The sequence below is a fragment of the Balaenoptera borealis genome (assembly GCF_965194805.1).
Source record: "Balaenoptera borealis genome assembly, chromosome: 1".
NCBI classification, from domain to species: domain Eukaryota; kingdom Metazoa; phylum Chordata; class Mammalia; order Artiodactyla; family Balaenopteridae; genus Balaenoptera; species Balaenoptera borealis.
The window spans coordinates 46,542,619-46,563,434 of NC_138860.1; the positions used below are offsets into that span (position 1 = coordinate 46,542,619).

The following is a 20,816-nucleotide window of genomic DNA, read 5'->3' on the forward strand; positions in this document are numbered from 1 at the left end:
GGTTAACTTAGCCTTTAGGCCTTACCCAATCCTCCAGATCAGCCAGCTCCCCTTTGGTTGGGCAGACTGTGTTCGAAATAAGGGCTCCTGATAAAGGTGGGCGAGGGGAAGGCTGCTCTCCTGGCCACGTCACATGCCCTGGTACTGGGCTACATCCGCCTGGGAAAAATGATTCCTTTGTGTGAACTAGAAATAGGCTCCATCTGTTGCCAAACTCTGTGCCTATACGCTTGCATATACCTGAAGGAGCTGCCTTTTAATTTGTCCACAGAGAGGGGATGGCTTTTTCTAACTTGCACAAAGACACTGTATATCCTATCATTGGCTCTGCAAGTCTGCCTGCTTGACATATGCAACTGGGCTTTTCATTCATAGCACTTCTCAGTCTGTAGTCTTTGATCTGTATGCTTAATTCGGTAGTATCGGTCACTCCCACTAGACAGTAAGGTCGGTTCGGGGAGGGGACAGGGCTTTTTTGCTCACGATTCTCTCTCCAGTCCCTAACACAGTGTCCTGGCATAGAGTCGAGGCTAACTGCATATTTGTGGAATGAATTAATAAAAAGGAGAGCCATGGAGATGCTTTAATGGAAGAAATAACCAGACTCTGGGCACAATGGAAGTACCTAGCAAACTGACTTACTCCTACTGAATAAATGAGGATTCGAAGGGTAGTAAGAAGCAGAAGCTGGCAGACCAGAAGACTGAGTTCATAACTTCACAACTGAAAGCAGAATTTTCATTGGAGCATTTCACCCCAGGGCTAGAAAGAAACATGCTGCTTCTAGAAGAAAGCAGAGTCAGGCCAGTCATGCCTCAAGAGCCTGCCTCCGAAGAAAAGGAGTTTTAAGGCAGGATAGCCAGCTGGGAGGAAACCTCAGTGAGACAAAAACCCAATGATTCATGAGATTCCAGGTAGACCAGGCATCTTGGAACTTGCAAAACTTGTTCAAACAAAAATTCTTGCCCAGTTGGCTGAAGACACTGAGGCAGAAAGCGTCCACGTGTCACCCAGTCTGTGCGCCACAGGAAAACGGGCTGCAAATGAACAGCTGAGGCCAGTGTAGGAACAGTCCCAGTCCAGCAACTCCTGCAGTCCTCAGGGACTTGGAAAAGAAAGATCAGTGTGGGGCAGGGCTGAGGCGCTGATGGTAAAGGGGCAGGACAACAGCAGTGTTCGGGCAGACATCCGTGCCCCAATTCCAAATTTTAAAAAAATTACTCATAAGGAAAATGGAGAGAAGGAAAAAGATGAAAGGTCCATCACCAGTAACAGTTTCTCATTCTAGAAAAAAAATGTATGCTCTGCCAGATCACATCCATACTTTTAAAACATTCATATAAAATATATCATCCTATATAGCTTCCTCTACGTGAATTCTTTCTTTACCTAATAGCATATTTTAAAGATTTTTATAGCTACGCACAGAGATCTTTTTCCTTTGTTTAACAGCTGCAACACATCCCACAGTATGATGTATATTGTAATTTACGTAACATAGAGACGACCATTCAGGCTGGTGATATAGTTCTAGTTTTTGTTTGTTTTAAAGTAGCCACAGGGCTTCCCTGGTGGCACAGTGGTTGAGAATCTGCCTGCCAATGCAGGGGACACGGGTTCGAGCCCGGGTCTGGGAAGATCCCACATGCCGCGGAGCAACTAGGCCCGTGAGCCACATCTACTGAGCCTGCGCGTCTGGAGCCTGTGCTCCGCAACAAGAGAGGCCGCGATAGTGAGAGGCCCGCGCACCGCTATGAAGAGTGGCCCCCGCTCGCCGCAACTAGAGAAAGCCCTCGCACAGAAACGAAGACCCAACACAGCCAAAAATAAATAAATAAAATAAATAAAGTAGCCACATGTCGTTGGCAGCCTCCAAGGGGGCCCCTGAGAATCTCCACCTCCTGGTTTTCACACCTTGCATCGTCCCCTCCCACACTGTACCAGTGTTGTTCTATGTGACCCAGAGTCTACGGCAGAAATGATGGTATGTCACTTCCAAGATTAGGTTATAAAAGACTGTGCCTTCCCTCTTGGGCTTCTTTCACATGCTCGCTCTGTTTCCCTTGGTTCATTTGTTCTGGGGGAAGCCAGCACCCACGGTATGAAGACACTCAGGTAGCCTGCAGGGAGGCCCATGTGATGAGGAACCGAGGCCTCCAACAACCAGGTGAGGGAGCTTGGAGAAGAACTCTCGGCCCCAGGCGAGCCCTGGGGTGACTGCAGCCCCTGCCAACAGTTTGATGGAAACGTCATGAGAGACCTTGAACCAGAACCACACAGCTAAACTGCCCCCAATTCCTGAACTCAGAAACTGTGTGAGATAATAGATGTTTGTTGTTTTAAGCTGCTAAGATTTGTGGTAATTCATTATGCAGTAACAGATGACTAATACACCACATACAGTAAAGTCCTAGCAGTGGACTACTTAGAAAAAAGGTACATGCATTCAAAAATCTGAAAGACATTGCCGAATTGTCTATCAAAGAGTAGTAGCAATTTATAATCTGCCAACAAAGAGCACAAGAGTGTTGGTTTCTTCAAACCTCAGCAGCACCAGATATGGTCAAACTAAAGCAATTTTGCTAGATCAATGGGTGAAAAATGGCATCTGGTTGCTTTGATTTGTTTCCTGAATTTCAAATTTTTTTTGGACACATACCATGCATCATCAGAAATGAAAAGGAAAAGGTGCATTGCAGAGTTCTAAATGATTTCTTAAAAAATGACAGAGCGAGCCACCATGCCTCAAGCTCTAAGCCACTATCTTATCATTTAAAATTTCTATTAAATGATTAATTTTATAAAGGAAATAACCACTGAAGTTTGAGTCTGGCAGTAGAAGTCAACATCTCGTTTTGACTGCTTTCTCAAAAATGCACAGAACATTAAGTGATTTCAATAAGAGGCGTGACCTTGAACCTTAAAGCTATCAGCCTTAAATCAGAAGTGATCTAAATCCAAATACTAATTCCCTTTAATGTTGCTGAACCAGAAGTTTAAAAACAAAAAGAGAGTGAGTGATGGGGATCAAATGTATCTGTATTTTCCAAAACTACTTAAAGGAAACATCGTAATAGTCTCAAACCAAATATGAACTCAACTAATTCCTTATTTGGCTTCAATTCCTGGGAAGAATAAATGGTTCTGAGAAAACCTCTTATCTTTTACAAAAAACTATAAAGAGGACTAGAAGTCAGTGATGCTTGAGAGTAGCAAAAATAATCCTCCTTACGAGAGAAAAGCATGTGAAATCACAGGTCTTCCACCACCAGCAAACTTGCAGTTTCAAAATAATGAAGACAAATACATATTTAGTTATTTTTTAAAATAAACGATATTCTTGATGACATTTCACCAAATTATTAAATATATCTATCTGTTTCTACTGCCAGAGGTCATAAAAAACATTTTTAGAAAAAAAAAATCTACTTCTTGTAACAATACAGTGGACATATTGTACCAGGGAAATTCTAGAAAGCTAGAATTTCCCTGGTACAGTATGTCTAGAGCCAAAATATCCAGGTGTCTAGAGCCAAAAACCAAGACAAATTGGTTGCAGATGATATCAAATGATCACTTTAAAGAGATAAATGAGCAACTCAGAAGGCCCTGAATGGTTATTAAACCAACCAGTTGACTTCTCACTTAGTACATGACAAGTAAGTGACAATATAATTTGATTATCATTGTTGCTTCCCAGGCTACACTGGTCTGAGGAAGGAAAACCCAAGGATGTGAGTAAAAACATGGCCTCCTCTCAGGAGAGGCTCTGGGACCCCCCCAGGACTCCTCCCAGTTTTCCTGGCAGGGAAACCCGGGGCGGGTATTAGGGCACTCAGGTCTCCTTGCTGCCCTGCCCTGCTCCGCAGTCACCTCTAATGGGCAGCCCCTGCCCCAGCTGGCCCTGACCCAGGTCAGCCTAGGTGCTCCTGCCATGGCTGTGGGCTCCTGTGACCAGCTCCAGCCATACCTCCCCATCCACCACCCCCTCTGTCAGCACTCAGGTCTGTCCTTCCTGAGGTGAGGGAGGGCTCCCTCCCCAGCAGTGGTGCATCTGGGCCACCGCCCGATGGGACCTTGCTCTTTCAGTGATCCCCGGCCCTTGTCTTCGGCTCCCACAGTAAGGTGGATGCCATGCTCTCAGTCCTCTATGGTTTGGGTGGGAGAACGTTCCAGTCATACTACATAGTGTCATCCTTAAAGCATTCTTCCCTGTTCACAGTCTAAGAGAGTTTCGGATAAGGCCATGGAACTGCAACTCTTTCTTTCCTCCCTCAGGATGCTGTAGCCATGGAGGCCGGCAGTCTCTGAGCTCTGCAGGACCTCGGGGTCCATTACAGTGGACATTACTCCTTCTCCCCAGAGGTCTGCTGGATCCTGAGGCAAACACGAAGACCACCACTCCTGTCTCGTCATTGCTACATGATCCACACACACGTACTCTGTAGAGATTTTCTAAGGAGCTACCTATGTGTAAGCTCATTAGAGCTTATACGTAACTCTCTGTTATGTAACAACTCTCTGTTATTATACCCACAAACTCCACTAACTCTGCATATAGAGGGGATAAAAGATTCTCCTACATGAAACTGTCTCATCCAATGGCAGCTCAGAATTCTGACCTGCTTGTCTGGTAAATCTATAACCTTCTGCTGATAACAAGTCACATGTTCTGCTAAAATACTTCCTTCCTTCCTCTGCATCACTATTGATCCTGTACTTTACCATCCTCTAGTGAACACTGCTGTGAACTGTGATTGGGTCATTTCAGCTCCTAGAGCCAGACTGTCGGGGTGTGAATCCAGGTCCAACTTTTACTGGTTGCATGACCCCAGGCAAGTTCCCTAAGTACTTAAAATTCCTTTATCCGTAAAGTAGAGATATTAAAAGAATCTTCTCTATAGGTTGTCATTAGTAAGAAATGAGTTAAGGCATGTAAAGTGTCTAGAACTGGGCCCGGCACACAGTATTTGCTATTAGCATTACTATATGAATCGCCCTGTGCTGTGCTATACCGCAGGATCCCCACATCTGGTGAGATCTGCAGGTGAAATCATGCAGAAGGGATGGGGTTTTCACTCCATCACTGGCCTAGCTGTAAGTGGCTAAGCTGATAAGTCTCCCAACATGTTGTGACAATAACGTGCTGACAAGCTAAGGATGACTGCACCCTGTACGGAGGAGGAATTTGCCTGAAACCAAAAACAAGAGTACAGTTCAGGCAATTAATCACCCTCATTCCTTTTCCCCCAGAACATTCAACTTTAGCAAATTCAGCAATTTCTGCACAAGAGATTGTAAAAGGATAGCTGGCCACGTGGACACGCCACGCTTGCCAGAAGCCACGTGGAATGCTGTCACCTTCCCACTCAAGCTCAGACAGTTCTGACTCAGTAACTTTGCACACCAGCCTGTGACACCCGCTGGCTTCCAGATCATTAAATGGAGACACACTCCTTGGCACACCTTTCTCAAAAAGCCAACCAAGATCAAGCACTTCCCATCTGGACTGCCAAGTCTGCTATGCTTATCACGCAAAAGAAGGAATCCAGGGCCCTGCTTTTAAAGTTTTAACTGGAGAACGCTCTGAGCAATTTAGGCTCTCGATCTGCCGCATCATCAGGGGACCACAATGAGATCCCTAAGTAAATATTTAAGGATCTGATATTTTCTTCCTATCATTTTTGCTAGGGTCTGAGCACAAGATTTATATCCTTATTCTGTCACCTGAAGATATCCAGATAGGCCACCTGTAAATGTCCTAGTCTAGGACCTACGGAAGTGAAGTCATGATTCTACCTGCTGAGATGAGAAGAGCCGGCCAGATGCACAGCAGATCACCAGGTCAAGGCTTATTCTAATGACAACGGAAGCATATTCACTTAGGATGATGCTATAAGTTAGCCCTTTAGAGAGCTTTACTTAAATAAACAAAACCCAAACAAATAAAACTAGTATTTCTGGGAGGTGGGGCATGGTGATCACATACTGGTTGTAATCGGAAAATGAGGAAAGAAGTGTAATCAATATTTCATTTGCACTGCTACTTACACAGTTGGGCAAAATCAACAGTAGACAGGAGGACTTTGGGGATCCCCAACACTTCCACCCCCCGAGGAGGCACTGTGGGTATAAATGGAGCCTCAGGGGGCCACATGACATGGGTTCAAACCAATTCCTTCACTGGCAACTACATGGGCTTCAGTAAATTTCTTAGTTTTTCTGTGCCTCAATTTTCTCATGTATAAGAGGATTGTTATGAAGATTTAAAGAGATAATTTGTGGAATCACTTAGAATACCTGGTGGATAGTAAGGATGCAATGAATGTTAGCTATTATTATTTGTTTTTGGAGTTGGCTTTCAAATAAAATAATTTTTTAAAAGTTATTTGAAAATTTACAAGTATACTTTTATACTTGTTTTAGATGGTTAAAAAATGCTAAATATTTGGGGGAAAAACTGGTATGATGGCATTTATGTTGTTCATGGCACTACCATTCACAGGTTACAGATCAAGAAGTCACCATTTCTGCTCCAAGTTACAGGGCCTCAGAACTACAAACAGAACTTTATAGCATAAAAAACTTTTCCAAAACTAGATTACAAGTTTCTATAACTCAAAATACTGAAAACTGCCAGACTCAAGGATATACTACGTCTGTCAATTTCTTTTAAAACCTTGGTATATCATATATCCTAAAAATTATGTTAAGATGAGAGTTTAGGAATTGGCATTTACTTAAAATATTGTTACTAACTACTACGAAAAGACAACTAAATTGACTTAATAATTTGAGCACTAGTTATTAGTATTTGGGTAAAAGCTTTTAGAAGGGACAAAAAGATGTGTGCATTATACACTGGATTTCTTTGGCACTTACTAAGAATAAAGGGTTTTTGTTTAATGATTTCACTTTCATGAATAGACTAGTAACTGTCCCCCACCCCCATCATAGGTGGGGCATTTTTTAGTTTCTATTTGTATCAGCCAGGGGGTTATGCTGTGGTAACAAACATCCCCCAAACTCAGTGGCTTATAAACAAGGTTTCTTTCTTATTCATGCTACGTGCCCATCACAGGTCAGCAGGGGAGCTGTTCCATGTCACCATGTCATGTCCTCACTCAGGGATGCAGAGGCAAAGTGACCAGTAAGCAAGAACTTTGTCGGTCGCCATGGCAGGCAGAATGGAGTATGTAGAATTCTACACTGGCTCTTAAGGTTTTCCCTTAAATGTGACACGTATCATCTCCACTCATATTCCCTTGGGAAAAGCAAGTCCCATGGTCCCATGGGCAAACAAGTGCCCCATGGACTCAGAAGGAGGAGATTTAGCGAACATCCCCAGTGGTAAACATACACACTGTTAAAAGGAGTTCTGCAGGATCCTTTTACTTTTAAAGGTTAAACATGCAGCTGTAGCTAATTCAAACATCAGCCATAACACGTCTGCCTTTTCAATGCCCCCTTGCTCTATCCAGCCATATCCTGGGCTGGGCAAAGGAGGAAATCAGTAATTTGTATCCAACAGAAACTAACTTGATTCTCCCTTCTAACTGGAAACAAAACTTGGATATGAAAGTAGTAAGAAGAAATTAAGGTCTCAGTTAATTTGTTTCTTGTTGAGTGATAAGGGAAGTAGAGAGAGGAACAAATACATTTCTTATTTGTTTTCAAGTAATCAGTTTTTTTCACACAGAGAATGTGCTCCATCGGGCTACTCTCCACGGGCTTTACAATGTCACCCTCTGCTGGGCTTTTCTCCGCCTGCCTCTTCTGTTACCAGCACTTTCAAACAGGTACTTGCAGGAAACAGACGTGGTCTGAATTTTTTTCACAGGCAGATGAGAAATTAGACCTGGAACTTGCAACTTGTTATCATTTATTTTAAAACTGGAAAGGACCTCAGATGTCGTGCCAGGAGACCGCTAGTTGTCCTCAGACATCTGCCCCCCTCCTCCTATACGGAGCAGCATAGATGACAACTACATGACCGGACAGCCACCTGACACCTCTCACAGCTAGCTGTGACCACATGACTAGCTGTCTGTCTGAGTGGAAGCTAGATCACACCTTTCAGATCACGCCTTTGAAGGAATGGATGCGTCTTCCCCTTGGCCCTTTCTCTCTTCTCGTTGGCTGGTATGTGGACATGATGGCAGGCGCTAGGGCAGCACTTTTAACCACCAAATGGAAGCTGTGTGTTGAACATAGCACAGCAACAGAAGAGAAGGACTCTGAGTCTCTGAAACTATGAAGCTTCCATGACAGCCCTGGAGTGTGTATGCAAGGACTATATGTAAGAGAAATACATGTTTATAATAAAATGTCAACCCTTTCCATGTCAGCTGGTTCAAATCTCCTGTTTTCTGATGAAGAAACTGAGGCCAGAGAGACTAAAAGAGGTGTCCATGGCCATACAGCTATCCCCTCTGTAGACTGTACATTAAAATGATGGAAAATGACTCATCTCTCATGTTAATGGCCATGAGAGTAAAATTTCTTACAATTTCTTTTTTAATGATTTAATGTCATATTCAGCAGAGGGAACAATAGAACTTAATGCTAATAACTACATCACTTCAAGTTTCCTAGGATAATCAACATGTCCTATTAATAGAAATTATTTAATTCAATGTAGATTGCCAGGGTTCAAAGCTAATGGGAAATTCTGAAGATTGAGGAAGCAGTCAAACTCTTGGAAGATATTCTCGAAATACATTTCCCAAAGTCTACCGGAGCACAACCAGTGGGTTGTATTGTATTTGTTCTTCTTTCCGAGAAGGGATAGTAAGGCTTCAGATGGAATTTGAATTTGGCTCTGATGGTGTAAGCACCCAGCTTTTAGTACACATACAAGAAACCACAAACTTAATTACCTAAAATGAAGTCCACCCATTGAACCACACTTGCTTTCAGTTAACTTTGTCATAAGAAAGGAGGAAAAAAATGGTTCTCAATTCACCATTTCTTTGACATCCTCATTTGCTGTTTTAAAGTGCCACTCAACAGGAATTATGCTGTTTGACGTGGTTTGAGCATCTGATGCTGTAGAGTTGCGAAATGACTGGGAACTGTTTCAAAGAGCAAAAACATCTGACCTTGTTGGTTTAAGCTTTGAATAGTTTATGGAAAATGAGAATTCTTTTTCTCCTTTGGAATATACTTTAGAAACATTTCTTTTAGTTTCTACTTAGTTGTCCTTGTGTCTGGATGGCTGATAGTGAGTCCTAACATCACAACTAAGACCTCAGGGGACCAGCCAAAGCCATTTGGTTTGATTTTATCCACTTCTCTTTCCGATCTCCCACACAGCTGTCCTGAGTCATTTTCGCTGCTAGCAGAAATGACAGCTAGTGTAAGTGGGGCTCACTTTCCCACAACAAATCATTGCTTTTTGCTTCACTTCACTTCTTGCTCTCAAAATCTCTAATTTGGAACTCAGAATTGCTAGAAGGGAACACGTTAATATCAGTTATTTTTAAAAAATCTGATGTCACATACCTGCTTTAAAAAATATCAAGTGCTCCCTGTTACCTAGAGAATGCCTGAGCTTTACCATCATAAGACCTTCAAATCTACCCATCCTGCCTCTCAAGCCCTAACGTCCCCCATTGCTCCTCTTTGCCACAACTACCTTGGACTATTCTCCACATCAGGGACCCATCCTTCTGTACTTTCTGCCTGGGGTGATCCCCTCTGCGCCCCCCCCGCCCATTTTTTTCTCTGAGAAGTTATCTTTTTGTTTGGCCTCTCTCCTAGTTTTTCCTACCTCTACAATATCACTGGTTTAACTGTATTTTAATTATTTATGTATCTGCACCCCCTGCTAAGTTGTGAGCAACTCAAAGAGAGGAATCATATCCTAATTTTACTCCAAACATCTGGTACAGTTCTCGGCACACAGAAGATGTTCAATATATGCTTGCTGAATCAACAGATACTTGGCAATAAAAGGAACAGAAAGGGTCCTAAACTACAGAGTCTAAATCATTAAAATGAAAAAAAACCCTAAATGTGTAAAAGAAATCATAATTTATAATAGTGTCTCTTTATCCCATCTTTTATGTTGAGAGAAAGAAGCAAAAAATCTATGCAGCAGAAAAGTTGCATGAGAGGCAATGGATGTCTTTACCCTAGGAATTAGAAGGCAGAGATTTTTTGAGTTTCAGCTCCTTAACTCTAGGCAGTTTACAGTTATAAAATTAAAATATAAATCCCACCTCATTCTAAAAAAAAACACACAAAGTAACTCTCAGGCAACAGTTGGCAAGGAATACTCTTCCTCTGAGATTTCCTTTTCCTTTTTAAAATCAGTTTAGAATGGAGATGAAAATACCTGCCGTACCTTCCTCATGGCATGCAAGGTTCCAATGAGCTGGTGGCTGTGAAAGCACTCTATAAACTATAGAATGAGATGTAAATGAAAGGCATCATTACCCATAGACGGGAAAGAAAAGGAAACAAGTACCTTTCACTCACCAATCCTCTTCAGAGTGGTTACTGTGGACCAGGCAAGGTAGCAGGTATTAGGGATTCAAAGAAAATATGGAGATCAGGACTGCTCTGGCAGGTTCTCCCCCAGACAGATCTCACCTACTCTCAGGTGTACTCACTCTATAACTAATTCAGTCCCCATGGGTCTGAGTGTCATGGTCTGAGGGCAGGTCTGGATACAGCAAAGGAACAGATGCACCTCCAAGGCCAAGACATGCACCAAATACAGAAGAAAAGGCTCCACCATGAACCACCACCAAGCACCCCTCACTTCCCAATTTGACTGGGTATAGCAGAGCTGGTCACTTCTTACTGGAAATGAGGACTGAAATAGAAATTAATTTTGCATTTTTCTTATGTGAAAGAACCAACAGCTCCAAATAAAACATTAGAACATTTTTTAAAATTAATTAATTAATTTATTTTTGGCTGCATTGGGTCTTCATTGCTGCGCGTGGGCTTTCTCTAGTTGCGGCGAGCGGGGGCTGCTCTTCGTTGAGCATGGGCTCAATGAGAGCCCAATGGGCTTCAACGAGAAGCGTGGGCTTCTCATTGCGGTGGCTTCTCTTGTTGCGGAGCACGGGCTCTAGGCACGCGGGCTTCAGTAGTTGTGGCTCGCAGGCTCTAGAGCGCAGGCTCAGTAGTTGTGGTGCACAGGCTTAGTTGCTCCACGGCATGTGGGATCTTCCCGGACCAGGGCTCAAACCCGTGTCCCCTGCATTGGCAGGCGGATTATTAACCTATTTATTTATTTATTTATTTATTTTATAAATTTGTTTATTTGTTTGTTTTTGGCTGCATTGGGTCTTTGTTGCTGCTCGCGGGCTTTCTCTAGTTGCGGTGAGCGGGGGCCACTCTTTGTTGCGGTGCGTGGGTTTCTCATTGCAGTGGCTTCTCTTGTTGTGGAGCATGGGCTCTAGGCGCGCGGGCTTCAGTAGCTGTGGCTCGTGGGCTGTAGAGCACAGGCTCAGCAGTTGTGGCACATGGGCTTAGTTGCTCCGCAGCATGTGGGATCCTCCAGGACCAGGGCTCGAACCCATGTCTCCCGCATTGGCAGGTGGATTCTTAACCACTGCGCCACCAGGGAAGCCCCAACCAATTTATTTTTAAAATTGTTTATGAAGCATTCGTTTTTCCCTCGCATCCAACCTGGCTAAGTCTTGGATCTACAGAAAGTATTAAAAATCAAAGACTATGCCTCTTTTAGCATTATGTTAAAGATTATGTTTATTCATTTATCCATTCATTCATCCTACCAATATTTTTTTTAGCACTTATAAAATGCTAGGCAGTAAGTGAGGTACTGGGGAAACAGCCATTAACAACCAGAGGTGGCCTACAGCAAATATTACGCAAGTAACTTTATTTACCATTGTGGTAAACATTACAAAAGAGCGGTACAGGGTTCCAAGCGGTACAGGGAAATCTGTGGGGAGCAAGGAAGGATGGCGGAGGGGTAAGAGGATGCTTTCCTGAGGCAAGGACCTCAGGGCTGAGACAAGGGTAGGTGGAGCTGGTCAGGGGAAGTGGCAGAGAAAGCAATCAGGGGTGGGAACTGCAGGACTGCAGGCTCCAGGTGGGAAGGAGCTCGGCCAAAGTGTGTGTGGTGGGGAGGAGCCCAGAGAGGCAGCGGGGGGTCAACCCCTCCTCAGGTCAGAACCTGAGAGCAACACAAAGCCACTGGAGGAAGGGCTTTAAACAGTAACATGATCAGATATGCAGTAAAAAGCAAAAACAAAAGGCGACTTTCATACCTAGGAGAGTGGTAAGAAGCACAGAGAATTTGGACAGAGTTGAGAGTGAGGAGCCATCATGGTGGCAGGACCCCTTCATTTTATGCATCAAGACACAGCCCCAAAAGTGAGGTCACTTCACCAAGAACACAGACGGAGAGATACTGGCAGAACCTCCTTTTTATGACTCTTGGTCCAGTGGGGTTTTTGTTGGTTTGTTTTGTTTTTTCTATAAGAGCAACCTCCACCCTTTAACTGTGAATGTGGAGTCATAGCTCTCCTACCCTTCGAGTCACATCTACATAATCACGGCACTGACTGCTTTCTCGCCACTTTAAACGTCATGATACTACTAAAAACAGCAGCAGTCATTTATTAGAAACCTGCCCTGTGCCAGGCAACCTGTTAGGTGCTTTCCATATTTAATCTTCCTAACAATCTTGTAAGGTGGGTATGATTTTTTTTACTGTTTTACAGTTGAAAAAACCTGAGGCTCAGAAATATTTTTTAAATTGCCAAGGTCACACAGGTAGTTAAGTGTGATCAGAATCCACATCCATTTTCCTCTGGCTCCAAACCAATGCTACTATGCCACACTCACTCTAGACTGTATCATTATCTAATGCCCAATTCTTGTCTTTTGCGAAAAATCAGAATGGGAAGGAAAAGCTTTCCTGGTGTAAATTTAAAAAAGCAAAAACACCTAGAGGAAATTTTCTGAAAAGTTAACTAACTGAATGCATAAATAAATCAAATACATACAGCTAAATACAAGGAGGAGTAAGAACTGAAAAACTTCAGAAGAAAATTTTTATTTTTAATCTACCACACTAATGGCACATTTTTAAAATGCTCCATCAGCCTGTTTCAGGAGATACATATTGGCAACAACCACATGGCTGGAACAAGATGAAAAGAGACCCTTCAAATGGTCTGGTCTACAGGCTCAACTAGAATTGCAACGCTGCTTACTGAATAGCAAATGGGATAATGGAGAAAGAAAGAGCACCTCTGACAGACCTGATCCCAACCCCCGAACAGGTAGAAATGAAATTTAAAATTAGCTTCCTTATAGTAAACACTCCAAAAATTGAAGAGGAAGTATAAGAAAACAGAAAAAAAAGAAAAAATCTGGCCCTAATGAGAAAGCTATGTACCCAGAAAAAAAATGAAAAACAAGAAAAGTCTTAGAAGCAATTATCACCCCCCTGAAATAAGTCTTGCACGCCACGCGAGAAATTTTCAGGGAACAGCTGTTATTCATTCTCAGGGAAAGAAAAAGAAACATCCCTATAAAGAAACAGGAACAGCAGAATGCACTCACTCCATGACAGAAGCAATAAGATCATCATTGCATAAATATTAAAATCAGTGCTGCAGAAAATTGGGTTAGTCAATCAGAAATAGATAAAAGAGATACATATATGGAGGCTTGAAAAAGTAATTAGACGTTGAAAAAGAAGGTAAGAGAAGATGGCATAAAAGAGGGCATTACAAATTAGGTGACAATCCATTTCAAAAAATAAAAACAATCAAAACATGCAAAAGAATAAACTGGCCTTGGGGTATCATTTTTATTCTTAACTAAATTAGCAAGAGTTTAAAAAAATAAAACACTCATTGCTAGAGAGGCTATCAATTCTGTCCCTTTATCTCGGTGTTGAAATTGGCAGTCTCCATTCACTGCTGGTGGAAGGCACCAGCTTATGTATGTCAAAAACAATAAAACTATTCATAATGGTCAACCCAATGATCCCACCCCTGGAAACTTATGTAAGGAAATAAATCAACAGAAGAAAATGGCTGTATTTAGGGATATGCTTACAGTGGTATCAGGTACTATATAATAATGAAAAACAGGAAATAGACTAATACCCAACACCAGGATAAAAGCTAAGGGAAATCAATTTGAAGTACTTTTACACATCCATTAAAATTTAACACGATGACTATAAAGGAAAATGGAAAATGATATGATGCTAAGAAAAAACTGTTATGCAAAGTTACACGCTGGCTATGACTCCCGCTCTGTAAAAAAAAAAAAAAAAAACTATTACTTGTACCTGAGTGAAGACAGCTGTACTACCAAGAAGTTTAACTTCCCTGAAATTAGCTTACTCACCTATAAAATGAGAAAACCATATTTCTATCCCTTAGCAGATTAAATTATGTGATAAACACTTACATAGCACTTACTATGATCCTGGCACTGTTCTAAGCACTTGACAAATATTACCTTTTAAAATCATCAAAACAACATTTTAAGATGAAGCAAAAAGAGGTTCAGGGGCTTCCCTGGTGGCGCAGTGGTTGGGGAGTCTGCCTGCCAGCGCGGGGGACACGGGTTCGAGCCCTGGTCTGGGAGGATCCCACATGCCGCGGAGCGGCTGGGCCCGTGAGCTACAATTACTGAGCTTGCGCGTCTGGAGCCCGTGCTCCGCAACAAGAGAGGCCGCGATGGTGAGGCCCGCGCACCGCGATGAAGAGTGGCCCCCGCTCACCGCCAACTAGAGAAAGCCCTCGCACAGAAACGAAGACCCAACACAGCCAAAAATAAAATAAATAAATAAATAAATAAATAAATAAATAAAATTAAAAAAAAAAAGAGGTTCAGTAATCCACAGTGACAATAGCAAGAGAACAATAACTTTCACTAGCTTTCCGATGTCCATGGGATCAAATCCAGCAGTAAGAGCAACTGCTAACATTGACTGAGTGTCTGCTAATGCGGAATGTGTTGTGCTAAGTGCCTTCCTTGCATTGTCTTCTATAACCCTTACAACAGTCCCCTAGGTAGGTACTGTAAGTGTGTCCTCAGGATATTCAGGCTCAGAGAGGTTACGTTACATGCTCGTGAGCGAGAGAGCAAAGATTTGAACATGGGTCTGTGGGAGTTCAGAGGCTTCGTCACTACATGACAGTTTGTTCCATTTTGTTAGGATGGTGTACACAGTCTTTCAGACCCTGAACCTGGCCACACCTACGTCACTCCAGATCTGGGAGAGTTCTGAGTTGACACCAAGACCTTTTAAGCCCCTGGCCTCTGCTCCTACAGTTCCTCACCTGGTCTTCCTCAAAACTCCTATTCATCCCTCAAGGCTCCACCTTCCCAGACCTCCAGAGGCACAGTTAACTGTTCCCTTATCTGCTGCTCTTTCAGTTAGAAATTTATGCCTGTAAGTCACCAAGTACCATGTTGTTTCTACATTTTTTACCAGCTTGTTTCTTACAAATTATGACTTTCACAAAGGCAAAGACCATGTTTTATACAATTTGGTATACACTGTATTCCTGGCTTTCAGCACAATTCCCAGAACATGACAAGGACCGAACAACCACTTGCTGAATTAACACACACCTCCGGCGCAGAGGATATTCCCAAGAATCACCTGTAACATCAAAGCACCATTTGCTATGTACAAAGGATGGAGAATCAAGAGCCCATATTTCTCAATACTCTTTTTCACAGAGCTTTGATGCTGAAGGTAGTTTAGCTAAATGAGAATATAAAAGGGACCTCTCTATCAAGAAGACTTCCCAGATGTAGTAAGTTTGGGTTCAGTGCGCATGGTACCATGGGTTTACTCATTAGGCCTGTTAGCCTGCTGCTTGGAAACTGCATGCTCACTGGCTTACCTTCTCCTTCTAGACAGTAAGCTTCTCAAGGACAGAAATGTGGGTATTCCTCATAATCTCCAAATCCAACGACAGTAACTGTCATGTAACTGACTAAGGAATATTTGTCGAGTGACTGATTGAATGAATGGGGTTGAGACATTTTCTTTCCTTACAGTCTTGACAAGATAGTTCAACCTGTAGCATGCTCTATTATACCAGTGCCAGATTTTAAAAAAAATCTTCAATTTCATGATATTCCTAAAATTTTGTGAAAAAGTTAAATGAAATAAAAAGGATAAACTACTTGTCCATCTATGTTGAATCTTTCTGTACTCTCTTCAATGATTGGGAAATCACTACACGCTCTAACCCCCATAAAGGATTTTTTTTTTCTCTAAAAAATGCTTCCCACTTGAACCTTCTTTAAAAACACACAAAATAAAAAGATTCATTTGGTGGACATGTTCCCTCCTTATCCTGAGATCAGTTCAGGGCTGAGGAACTATTATTAGAAAGCTCCCAGTTGAAGAAGATGCCTTCAAAAAGGAAAACATGATGTGGGATACAGTGTGTTCAAAGCTAATTTTAATTATACAGGCTACTAGGGTTACTGAGATATGCCAAACATTTAGCTAATTAGCAGACTCTTGAGACAAGAGAGCTGCCTAGAGCTACATAGTTTTTCCTCATTATGACTGATGACAAATTCTAGTTAAACACCCATTATAAATTCACTTTATTTGTTCTTTCTTAAATTCCAATAACATGAGCTAATTTAAACTTGAAAATTAGTCATTAGGACTAAAATGGAGATCTTCCACTTTAAACACAATGATCCAACATCAAGCACCACATTGGAAACATTTTTAGGAAAGTAAAAAATTATTAATGTTGATTTTGATACTATACTTATAAGTTCAAAGACCTGAAATTGAAATTAATTAGAAAACTTCACTAAAAAATTCTATGGGTGATGTTCAACAAAATAGTAAAACCTAAGTTAGTAAACACTGAAGTGCCTGGAACTCTCTAGGAGCTGGTTTTGAGGGCATATGAAGCACACAGAAATCAGGAAAATAGAGATAAGAGGAAAACAGCGATCTTCCGTTAAGTACTTACTATGTGCTGCAGTCACCTAATTCCTCAAATCAACCTGGGGAAATCATTATTCCTACTTTAGAGATGAGAGACCAAGGTTCATGCAGTCTGAGTAAGGTCATCCAGTTAGAAAGTAGCCTGGCTAGGTTTGATGCCGAAGATTGCTTTTCTTAGGCTTGTTTAGATGTCATCTTATATCTGAGAAGACTTAGGAACGATGTAATTAGATACATTTAGCCTTTAGGGTATCTGGTACTTATATAGAGGTGTTTTGCTCAGGACCCAAGCATGAGGTAGATGTGTCTGTCAGCTTTTCTTTTAAAATAGAAAGTAGATCCAAGGACACAATCCAGGTTTCTGAAGTCAGTGGGATTTCCCACAAGGCTTTTCTCATAAAGTGGTCCCTTACCCATGGAAACACCTGAACAGGTTGGTGGTTGTAGCAGATGGCAGTTCCCAAAGATGGCTGCTATAGTATCTCCCATGCCCTGTGCTCTGCAATATAACCTTGCCACTCCCCCATCAAGAGGCAGAGCCTATAATTTCACCCCCTTGAATCTGGGCAGGCTCTGTGACTGCTCTGACAGATAGAATTGGAAGAAGGGCCGCTGCCTCTGGGAAGCCAGTTATCTGGTGAGAAGCATGATTACCCTCAGACCACCATGCTGTGAGAAGCCCAAGCCATGTGGAAAAGTCATATATAGGTACTTGTCAATTGCCCCAGCTGAACCTCACGGCCAACATCCATTGCCAGCCCTGTGACGAAGCCCAGTTGAGTCTTAGGATGACTGCAACCCCAGCCAACAACTAAATGCAAGTGCGTGAGGGACCCTAAGCAGGAACTGTCTAGCTAAACCCAGTTGCTCCACAGAACCATGAGATAATAATAACTTGCTATTTTACAGCACTACATTTTTCAGTGGTTTGTGATGCAACAATAATAGATAATCAGAACAGTGGTGGTATTGGTTTTCTTCTATGGGGTGAAGCAACTATTTCTTTTAAGCAACTGGGAGTAGATATTTGGGGGGATATATTAAAATATCATACATCCCTGCCATGGTAGCTAAGCAAATTCTCCTGTTGAGGGTTATTCCTTTAAAGAATTGAGAGACTATGAAAATGTATCTATGTGAACATTCTTAAACACAGTGGGTTCACAGCAAAATGATTAGATATATTTGGAGTTAGTTTACCATAAGGCTGCCAAACAATTCTCATTTTTTTAAAGCAGTAATCAAACACAATTTAGTCCCTGAACAACTTCAGGATGCCAATAACTTGATTTGTTTGTATTACCTGCCAAATTCCACCTGAGCTGATAAGAGAGAATTCAGCACTAATGATTCTAAAGTAAAAAAATAAAATTTTGGAAACAGAAGGATACTCCAAAAATACTTGTAGGTTAAGTATAAGAGAAAATAATGTTTAGATAAAAAATAAACTCTTTTCTAGGGGATGTCAGAAGGCTAGCACAGATTTAGCCAAATCTCCTCAGCCTCTGGATATATTGTTCAGTTTTTGGTGTTTTTAACAACCTTAAGGCCAGGGCAAGATAGTGAATCATGAAAGAAAAATTTACTAATACTCAAAATCCTGTACTTACTAACAAAAAGAGGGCAAATAAAATATATTTCAAAAAACTTTCAATAACAAGGCAGGAATAAAGGAATGACGGTGCTTGATCGATATACTCTAAACCCTGGGCAATTTGGTTAACTCAAGTTTTCTTTCATTAACTCCAACAATAAAAATTTTAAATTATTGCCACTTTGCTAAATAATGGGAATAGTTTCACAACATTACTTTCATTGTATCTTTTAAAGAATTCCTAAAAAGCAAAGCAATTTGTCCACATGGACAAATTGTTTTTACCTTCCTAGTTTGCAAAGCCCTGAAAAGTTATAGGGCTGCATTCATTCATTTACCACACCACCTATAGCAGAATGAAGTTTCCACTGGTTCTCAACTGAGATGGAAATTGGGTGAATGGTCCTTTTCCCTCCTCTCACAGAGATGTGCATTTCCAGAAAAAAAGCAACTAATATTTGTGGTAGCATGAATGTTGTTCTTCTGCTGTAAATCCTTGTCTTTTAAATGCTTTTTGTATAATTTCCTTTCCCTGAGTTGTAAAAGTAATAAATGTTCATTAAGGAGGAAAACATTTTAAATGCAGAAAGGAATTTTTAAAAAAGAAGAATCTTCCATAACCCTGCAACCCAGAGATACCCTGCCCCCATAATTTTTTTTTTTTTTTGGTCAGTTGACACAAGCAAACTTCTCTTGTGGATTCTTTAGATGCATTTCATGATCTGATCACAAAATTCCTGTGTATGTCACAACACTGATATGGCTTCTGCTTACACAATCAGAACCATAATCCAATCTTTCTTAATGCTGATATGATTTCTTGGTTTAAAAAAAAAAACACAAAATCAAATGATGGAAAAGAAAGATGTCATGAAACAAAGGGATAAAATTAAAACAGAGAAAACTGGAAGCTTATGATCCAACCACACTGAAGAGTACACTGCATAAATTTTATGAACATTTGATGACAAATTAAGATGTTACAACTGGAAGTTAATTTTCCATGGAAACCAATGGTATGAAAATAATTATTATAATAACCAAAATTTATACAAAAATAAAACAAAGGAGGTGTTAATAGCTAATGTTAAGTTTAAAATAAAAGCTGTTTTTTTCCATTCATCTCTGCAGGTACATGTATCTTTGCCTTAAAACAAAGTAAAATACCACTGTACTACAGAAACTTAGATGCAGAACTATTTAAGGAGTAAAAAAATTCACCATTGCTCCAACTCAGAAAATACTGTTACTGTTAGCAGGTAATGTCAATGTACTCCCCAAACTGAGAGATACCTTAAAAGTAACTTTTGAGCATATTTTCTATGACAAAGTGAGTAAGACCAATAATATCCAGTTCAAAGAGTTTCATCTCAGTTCAGTTATCTCATCATCCTGAGGTTAAAGCAGGAATCACATAAGTTTTGATGCTCTCAGTGCACAACACTGGGTAAGGGCGCTCTTCTTCAGGAGTATGAAACCTACTGAATGACGTAAATCTCTCAGCAGTCAGGGAAGCGATGTCGCCTAACCATATTTATGTTTAATTCAGCACTATTGGAATAATTGATGAATATTTCAAACCTGTTTAAAAAATACTGCTATCCCAGTTCTGTATCCTAATTGATTGGAAAGAGGTACAGATGGATGGGTGGATGACTGAGTCTAGAAGAATATTTTAACCTGGGATTAATGTCACATAATGTCATGATTCCCCAAAGGTCACAATTGTTCCCATCTTATGCAATGTTCTTATTGCAATAGCCAGGATCTTGGGTAAAACTCAAATGCAGCATAATAAAGGATGGGCCAACTTATCTGAATAAGATCCAAGGAGGCCATTACTTAGGAATTCCTCATGAAGATATCCAGTTTTATAGTTTCATATTCACGTGTAAGAATAGAATTAACAAATTCTTTTCTCCTGCCTTTTTACCCCTAGGGTCCAATGAAAGGAAAACCTTCAATTCCAGCAAAAATGAAATATAAGAAATATGATTTATTCATTAAATGTTTATTAGTATTATTAGTATTAATATTAGGTCCTGAATAAAACAAATAGGATCTCATCCTTGTGGACTTTACATTCTAAGTTATAAACACATTTTTAAAAGTGTAAACTCATTAGTAACCAGAAAAAAGCAAATCAAAACAAAAAGATACAGGGTAGCACCAACTAAAACTTATAAAGTTCCCCATGTGGTAAAGGGTCAAGAGAAACGGACACTCATACTTTGGTGATGGGAAGATTAGTTGGTAAAAGATTGTTTTTGGAGAGAGGGT

General features: G+C 41.0%; 1 protein-coding gene and 3 long non-coding RNA genes across 6 annotated transcripts in view; 2 read left to right on the top strand and 2 right to left on the bottom strand.

Moving 5' to 3' along the window:
- LOC309633537 overlaps positions 1-20,602 on the top strand; it is a 41,251-nt gene extending 20,649 nt beyond the window's left edge. The window contains exon 2 of one of the 2 annotated variants that reach the window (XR_014247597.1): positions 20,476-20,602. This is a non-coding gene — a long non-coding RNA (uncharacterized lncRNA). Of the gene's footprint in view, positions 1-15,532; positions 16,843-20,475 lie in introns of those variants that run through there. The other variant, XR_014247598.1, reaches the window with a different exon arrangement.
- The window catches only part of LOC309633416 (uncharacterized protein C1orf21), a 227,737-nt gene that overhangs the window by 71,382 nt on the left and 135,539 nt on the right, over positions 1-20,816 (bottom strand). The gene's annotated exons all lie outside the window — the stretch shown is intronic.
- On the top strand, positions 1,852-6,388 carry LOC309633482. The gene is made up of 2 exons (XR_014247559.1): positions 1,852-4,633; positions 4,736-6,388. It is a non-coding gene; the product is annotated as an uncharacterized lncRNA (long non-coding RNA).
- On the bottom strand, positions 4,833-15,537 carry LOC309633557. The gene is made up of 2 exons (XR_014247609.1): positions 11,594-15,537; positions 4,833-11,237 (listed from the first exon to the last, which is right to left on the bottom strand). It is a non-coding gene; the product is annotated as an uncharacterized lncRNA (long non-coding RNA).